The sequence below is a fragment of the Arvicola amphibius genome, chromosome 1 (genome assembly GCF_903992535.2).
Source record: "Arvicola amphibius chromosome 1, mArvAmp1.2, whole genome shotgun sequence".
Classification (NCBI taxonomy): Eukaryota; Metazoa; Chordata; class Mammalia; order Rodentia; family Cricetidae; genus Arvicola; species Arvicola amphibius.
Window position 1 is genome coordinate 114,936,613 of NC_052047.1, and position 8,891 is coordinate 114,945,503.

Sequence of the window (8,891 nt, forward strand, 5' to 3'; positions counted from 1 at the left end):
GAAACCCATCCCCTAAGGGCTCCACAGCCTTTTAAAACAGCATCCCCAGCTGGGGAGCAAGTGTCCAAACACATATGCCTATGGAAGACAGTTCACAAATGTCCCTTCAATATTCACAATAAACCAAGTATCATTAAATATGTTATTTTTCATATGAGGAAAAAGCATATAAAGGTGAGTGCTTGTGGTTCTCAACCTGTGGGTCATGACCTCTTTTGAGTTGCATTTCGAAAATCCTGCATATCAGACATTTACGTTGTAATTCATAACAGTAGCAAAATTACAGCTATGAAGTAACATTGAAAATAATTGTGTGGTTGATGATCACCATAACATGAGGAATTGTATTAAAGGCCCTCAGCGGTAGGAAGATTGAGAACCACTGGCTTGGGTCAAACAGGCAAGAGGTAGTGGAACAGGGTTTAAATGCCAATAACAAGCCATGCTTTCTACGGCCTTCAACTGCATGCCATTTTCCCTGAATGTCACCTGCATCCCGTCACTGACTCTAGACTGGAGCTATCGTCTCCCTTAACCTACACAGTCTAGTCATACTGACTTTGTGATTGTTTACCCTGCCATGCTTCTTCCCACCATGCAGCCTTTTGTAGACTGTGAGGAGCGCGGTTCCATCTCATTCTTCCACACATGGCCCTCCAGCTGTCCGCATACTATTTGCTAGAAACATGGCTCCTCCTGAATTGAACTGTCTGTGTTCTCCTCGCCAGAATCAATATACCATAAATGTGAGGGTTTGGTCTGCGGTTTTCATTTCCAGGTCAATTATCCTGTATGTCTATGTTTATCTGAGTTACAAAATGTAAGCAATATTGGACTAAAATCTAAAAGGTAAATCAAATATCTGTGAGCCCTCGCTATATAACTGCTGAATATACAGATAAGTAATTGAAGACAAGAATAAGCTTATTGGAAGGGCATTTCAGATAATACATGTAAATTTTCTTTTTGTGAGATAGAATTTAATTCCTTCTTTTTCCATTGGGTATTGGCTGGGTTTATCAACTTCCAGAAAACAGAGTATAAAATGAGGATTTTAAAAAGTAGCTTTTCAAGCTGGAAAGGTGGCTCAGTGGTTAAGAGTGCTTGGTGCACAGAGATGAGGACCAGAGTTCAGATCCCGGCCCTCCCTCTTTAACAAACCACAAACCCCCGAAATTCCAGCTTTGAGGGGTCTGATGCCCTCTTTCGGTTTCCACAGCTCAGGGGCGCACTGACACACACACACGTATGTACACACACTCAACATACACATAAATACATAAGAACTCTTTTTTTAAAAATGACCTGTTCGGGGGACTGGAGAGATGGCTCAGGGGTTCAGAACACTTGTCGTGCTTACAGAGGGATCCAGGTTCAGTTCCCAGTGCCCTCTTCTGACCTCCACAGACACCAGGGATGCAAGCAGTATATGTCATAATGCAGACAAGACACTCAGACACACAAATAAGATATATCTAAAACATATAAATAAAATGAGATTTCCATGAGACATCTTGCTGCTACCACCTTAACCAAGTCGAGGTCAAGGTCTCTGTCATGTCAATATTATGACCTCTGAGAGAAGAGCATCTCACCTCACTGATCATACCTTCAAACCACATGAAACCTGTTGAATCATAAGAAAGCAACAAAACTGGATTAAAGCCATGGACTGCAAGAACACACTTGTGAATTACACAGCTGTTAAGGATGTGCTGGCAAACACAGCAAAAATTCTTAATGGCAACTGGGCAGTGGTGGTGCACATCTTTAATCCCAGTACTCAGGAGGCAGAGGCAGGCAGATCTCTGTGAGTTCGAGGTCAGCCTGGTTTATACAGCTAGTTCCAGGATGGCCAGGACTACATAGAGAAACCCTGTCTTGAAAAAATAAAACAAAACAACAACAACAACAAAAAACTCTCTGGCAAGGAGAAACCCTGGGCAGTTTCAGAAGGTAGCTTAGTGGCTGTCGAGGGACAGGAGGGTGAAGGTAGGCAGCCAGCCAGGCAGGAGGGAACAAGAGAATCCTGGGGTTGCTAGATATGCTATTCAATTATAGGGTGTTTTGCATAATTTGCATACATCAAGGGGACATTTTTAACATGTGCAGCCTCAGTAACTTGCCAACCACTTTCCCCCTAGCTTCTCTTGAACCCAGGCATGAGAGATGCTGTCTCACAAGTCATAATTGACTGTGGTCTTTGTCCTGTACACCAGAATTTATGGAGTATGTACTATGTTTCTAGAACTTTTGCACAATTATCTCAATTAATCCTCATAGCAACCTTGAGAATCAATAAAATACTTCTGCCTTTTAGATATGGAAAATGATCCTTAGATTTTTAAATAATGCAACTTGTCATAGCTAGTGAATAATGAATATGAGCTTTGAAAGCAATTTATTCAGAGCCCAGGGGCAGGAGGGGGTGGGGCAGAACTTCTGTGACTATACTATTGTATATTACCTCAGCCTTGACAAGCGACCTAACACTGTACAGTTGGGAGAGAAAAATCAATGAGACGGAATTTAATTTCCAATAAATCAAAGTAACATAAAAGAATAATGTATAACAATTCTGTATTTGAAAAGAGAGAGTAACCTGGGAAATAAAGTTTGTGTTGTGTTGTTATTGGAAGAAGTTTTATTTATGCCTTTAGCTCCATTAAGTGAGGATGTGGTTATGAAAGCAAATCAGACCTTGCACTTCAGGCCACTGAGCAACACTACCACACAAATCAGACCTTAATGGGGTAGCCTGGTGACTTCATGCGGCCCCTCGCTATATTAAATGAGGTTCTGGTTCGGATGGAGAGGGGGTCTGCTGCCTGTGGCAACCCTGCTGTAGTCGTGACGACTGCTGGTCTGGGTTCAAACAGTCCCTCTGGACTCCAGTCCAATGCCTCCTCTGCTAGAATGATGACTTCTTGCTAGATCACTCATTGTTTCCCTAACCACATCTGGGGATGCCTACCCCAACAGATGCCAGGCTTGACCACTGGTCCAGGCTCTCCAGATAGCTCAGTGTCAAGTCAGGCTTCTCTCCTGTGGTGGTTGAGTGTGAGACACCCCCATAGACTCACGTTACATCAGCTGGTTTCCTATGCTGTGGTGAAGAACCACGACAAAGGCAGCTATTGGCAGGAGAGGTTTGCTTTGGGTTTACAGCTCCAGAGGGATAAAAGCTACCACTACGACTGTGGGCGAAGGAGAACTCTGGTGTGGGTGATGGGAACATCCACGAGCTCACATCTCAAACTGCAAGCAGGAAATCGAGTGAACTGGAGCTGATGGGAGACTTTCAGTTCCAAAGTCCTCCCCCAGTGACATACTTCCCTCCAAGGCCACACCTCCTAAGCCTTCCCAAACAATCCAAATGCTAGAGAACGTAAGGGACATCTCATTCAAGCCACCACACATGTTTGGACTCTGGTCCAAGCTGACGGTATTGCTTTGGGAAGTTATCGCATCCTTAGGAAGTAGAGCCTCCGTGGAGGAAGTAAGTCAGTGGGTGGACCTTGAGGTACAACAGCCTGATGCCTACTTCCTGTCCACTGTCCTCTTCCTTTCTACACACACAATGTGGCCTCTGCCTCTGACAGTCTTTATACCTCTTCTTCGTGAAAATCCCTAAGCCTTAGGGGGGAGGGTTGGTCTAAGTATATCCCATTTAGGGTTGATCACTTCACAGTCTCTTAATCTCTATGACAATTGAAGGTCTTTGTTTTAATTGCCATCAACTGCAAGGAGAAGTTTCTTTGATGAGGGTTGGGAGATGCTCTGAACTACAGGTATATCTATAAACCACCAGAAGGCATCTTAACATAAACTTCATTTAGCAGAATAATCATACTGGATTCTCCCCTAGGATCTATTCCTGTAACATGAGGGTCAGGCTTGTTGGGGTTTCTGTCCTGCCCAGTTCCCCACATCTGGCAAGCCCCAAAGAAAATCACACAGAGGACTCCATAAGATTATAAACTGATTGGCCCATTAGGTCAGGCTACTTATTAGCTCTTGTAGCTTATATTAACCCATTGTTCTTATCTATGCTAGCCACATGGTTCAGTACCTTTCTCAGAAGGGCAGCTCACATATCTTGCTTCTTCGGAGTCTGGGCATGAGCTGGAGGAATCAACTTCCTCCTTCCCAGAATTCTCCTGTTCTCATTGCATTATTTCTACTTCCTGTCTGGTTTTCCCGCCTATATTTCCTGTCTGGCCAATCAGCATTTATTTAAAACATGATTGACAGAATACAGACAATTGTCCTGCACCATATTCCTATCCAGACACAGGTTCTTGGCTCCTTTAACACAGGAATAGCTACCCTCTCATCAAGTGGGCTTTCGATCCATTCAGAAAGTAGGTGGTCACTGCCATAACATTCATGCCTCTACTGTTCTAATGGGCATAGCCACCAGGGCAGTTGTTGTAGTCTTCAGGGGTAAGAGAGGGATGTGACTGTTATTTTTTCTCCTCCAGTATCATGCATAGCATCTAGGACCATGAAAGTTAGCCAGCAGAAGACAGGAGGCTCCTAGGTCACAACAGCTTGGTATCACACTGGAGAGTTTATCAGCTGAAATGTTCTCCTTGGCAACACTGTAACCAGGGAACGCCCCCCCAAATATCCCATTTTGTTGATTTATCTATCATATATACATTCATTCATACAGACACTTTAGCTTCTTTGGAACTATAACAAAATATCTGGCAGAGGCTACTTATGAACAAACAGAAGTTTATTAGCACACAGTTGTAGAAGTAAAAGAAGATTCAAGATGGGTTGAGTATGGTTGTCCATGCCTATAATTTTAGTCTAAGGGGGCAGAAGCAGAGGGTCAACATTTTGAGAACAGCCTTGGCTACATGGTAAATATAAAGCGAGCCAGGGGTATGATACAAAACCCTGTCCCCAGAACACAAGGGCTGACAATGTAGTTCAGGGACAGAGCATGCGCACAGGAGTCGCTGGGTTTAATCTCCAGCACTACACACAAAGAGAATTCCAAGAAGGGACAGCTCCATCATCTGAGCCTTGTGAGTGAGGTGGATGGTGGATCCCCATGATGGGATGGGAGATTTTGGTGGAGCAAGTGGCTACATTTCAAACAGGAAGCCAGAGAGGATGAATTTTTGAACTGTGAACTCCTTGCCCTTTGGCTTCTTGTGATTGTCATCACAGCATCACCTTCCATCCTCACATCTTTAGCTTGTGTTTTCTCCTCTTGGCATCTATTGAGTCCAAGTATGTGCAGTACGGGGACATCAGCATGCCCATAGCACCTCCCACGTCTTTTTCTGCTCTTCCTCCCTCATCTTTTTAAATGATGCTCTTAATTGAGTTCTTCTGATGGTTATCATTAAACAACATCCTTAATCCTTTCTATCTTGCTCCATCCAATTTATACACTTGCTCTCTATTAAATAAGTGTACCTTCACTGCAGTCTTTTTCTCCCTTGGCAATCCCCTTACTTTTGTTCACTAACCAATTAAACTGTTTTTAGGTCTCCAGGTGTGGTGGAGATTTTAATCCCAGCACTCAGGAGGCAGAGGCAGGTGGATTTTGTGGATTGAAGACAAGCCTGATCTGCAGAACAAGTTCCAGGACTGCCAGGGATACATAGAGACACTCCCACCCCCTCTCTATATATACATATATATTATATATTATATTATATATTTTTATATAGAAAGCTAACAGTAACTATATATGAACCAGTTAAATTTCAATTGATTGATTTATCAAACTAAATAAACTCTAACACATACTCAAAAACTTAAAAAGCCTTAAATAAACTTACAGTCTGGTTTCTTGAAATAGCTTGAACCCTTCAAACTGAATAAGTAAAAAAGTGAAAATATTATAAAAGGAGACCCGGCCAGGATTGGTGGCTCATGCCCGTAATCCCAGCACTCCAGGGCTGAGACAGGATAGCCTCACTATCACACACACACACACACACACACACACACACACACACACACACACAGATGGTTTTATCCTTCCACCTTGCCAGTTCCAAGGATGGGACTCAGGTCACCAGGCCTTTACCCTCTGAGTCATTTCGCTCACTATATTTTAACATATTAAGATGTTTACAATAGCTGTGTATTACAGTACGTTTATAATTGAGTTTACTTGATCTGTGGGTTGATTTTAAAAACAGAAAATCCATGAATAGAACTCACATACGGCGAGAACACGACCCTAATTTGCTGTGACATCGCATATTATGGCTGGGATGAGACAGGAAAGGGATGCCTCTGCCACTAACCTGTGAATTGGCCGCACCCAGGGCCTGTTTAACTGCACAGTCTTAACCACCTTTCAAAGTCAAGTCCATTGGAATGTCTGAATTTCCTTCTTCCTCGTGGGTCAGAGTTAGTCATATATGCTTTGTGGAAAGACATCGTCTTTTCCTTAACTTTTGAGTTTTAGTCATATTGATGAATCATTGTTATTTTGGTGGGAGCAGATGGGTCAGAAGAGTCCAGATAGACTCTCCCTCTGTGGTTTAGCCCTTGAGCGCTGGGATTACGGGCATGAACCACCAATCCTGGCCGGGTCTCCTTTTATTGTGTTCTCACTTTTTCACTCATTCGGGTTTTGAAGGTTCAAGCTATTTCAAGACACCAGGCTGTAGGTTTACTTAAGGCTTTTAAGTGTGTGTTAGCGTTTATTTAGTTTGATAAAGCAATAAATTGAAATTTAACCGACTCATATATAATTAATATTAGCTTTTTAAAATAAACTTCTTCCTAGTTTTGTAGTAGTAATTTCTTGTTGGGACCACCAGGCGGTAAATAATGACATGGAGGCTTATTAATTATGAAAGTTTGACAAACTTATGCTTGTCCCAACCAGCTTTTATAACTTAATCTGCTTCTATTAATCTGCATTTTGCCACATGGCTCGGTTACCTCTTTTCTGTACCATATGTCTGACTATTCTGTGTCTTGCTCTGGTGTCTCCTGTGCGCCTGGATTCTAACCCTCTGAGTTCTTCTCTGCCCGGAAGTCCCTCCTAACCTCTCCTGCCTAGCTATTGGCCATCCAGTCTTTCTGAAGGTGACTTAGGCAGGGAAATGTCTTAACAGTGTAAACAAACATTCTGCGACATAGTTTCTTAAAACCTTTTCTTTTGTTACATTTTAGCTTATTTATTGTGTGTGTGTATGTGTGTGTGTGTGTGTGTGTGTGTGCACACTAGAGTAACTAAGTGCATTTCCTCTTAAGTAGCTAAGATTTTCCTCATCTTTTAATAATTTTTTATTTTAATGTGTGGGGATTAATCTTGATTATCAGCTTAATGGGATTTACAATCAGCATAGAAAAAAGCTTTAGACAGGTCTGTGAGGATGTTTATAGATAAGGTAATTGAAGAGGGAAAATGGATCTTAGCTGTGCACAGCACCGTCCTCTAGGCTGGGACTCAGCAGAAGGCAACACTCATCTCTCACTGCTTCCTGACTACAGAGGCGCTGTGACGAGCTGCCTCAAGCCCTCTCTGGTGCCCTGCGTGCCAAGATGGACTGTAGACACAGACTGTGAGCCAAAGCAAACCCTTGCTCTCTTAGTGCTTCTGCCAAGTGTTTCTTCATAACAGTGAAAAGTAACTAATACTTAAGGTCATTAGCTTATAATCAAAAAGACTTCCCATGAGAAGAAAAAAGTCTGACTCTATGACCAAGCGTTACCACTCTTGGGTGTTTAGCCAAAGTCAGCAGCCCACAGGGACACCGTACATCTGTGTTTATTCATAAGAGCCGAGATATGAAACTGGCCTGGATGCCCACCAGCAGATAATGGGTAAAGAGGACAATGGGGTTTCAGTTGGTTTTTTTTAAAAAGTGAAGTGTTGTTCGCAGAGAAATGGGTGAACCTAAAGATCATCATAGTAAGCAAAACAAGCCAGACTCAGAAAGAGAAATGTCATGTGTTTTCTCTCATGTGACGTGAAAGTAAAAGAGAGATTGTTTGGGGGAGGGACTCGGAGGGAAAGGACCAAGAAAGGATAATGGGAATAGAAGAAAAACAAAATATCCGTTTTCCTCTGTGGACTCTAGAGTCGGTTACACATGCAGATGTCATATGATGGGCATGACAGAAGAAGGAAGAGGAAGATGGGGAGGGGGAGAGAGGTGGTGAGGACCGAATATGAGGAAATACAGTGATACACATGATTAAAGACAGTATAAGGCAACCCATTATTTTGTACAGTAACTAAAAGATAACAAAAAATCTGTATGTTTTCTTATTGACTCAACAAGTGACTATAGTCATTTCTAAGATGTGAATATACAGCCAGGCAGTGCTGGCTCACACCTTTAAACCCAGCACTCAGAAGGCAGAGGCAGGCAGATCTCTGAAGTTTGATGCCAGCCTGGTCTACAAGAGCTAGTTCCAGGGCAGGCTCCAAAGCTACAGAGAAACCCTGTCTCGAAAAAATACAAAATAAAAAAAGGAGAAGTGAATATAATCTTCAACAAGACAGAAAGGAACACAGATTCCATGACTCTTAATTTAATTAAGCTTCATCATCCTTAAGTGACAGTCACAGGATCCAGTCTGGCCAATAAAATGAGCAGAGCTCACTTCTCTTTGGGAATGCAATGGCAGTGGGTGACTGTCCCAACTATGTTAGCTCTGACCCTGAGTAAGGATCTCAGGTTTCTCTCTCTGTGTGTGTCTCTCTCTGTGTCTCTCTCTGTGTCTTTCTCTGTGTCTCTGTCTCTCTGTCTCTCTCTCTCTCTCTCTCTCTCTCTCTCTCTCTCTCTCTCTCTTGTCTCTCTCTCTCTCTCTCTGAAGTCCCATCAGTCATCCCTATTGCTTCTACTTTTAAAGTACATCCAAGATGCCTCCATGCTCCCAACCCTGGCCCACAT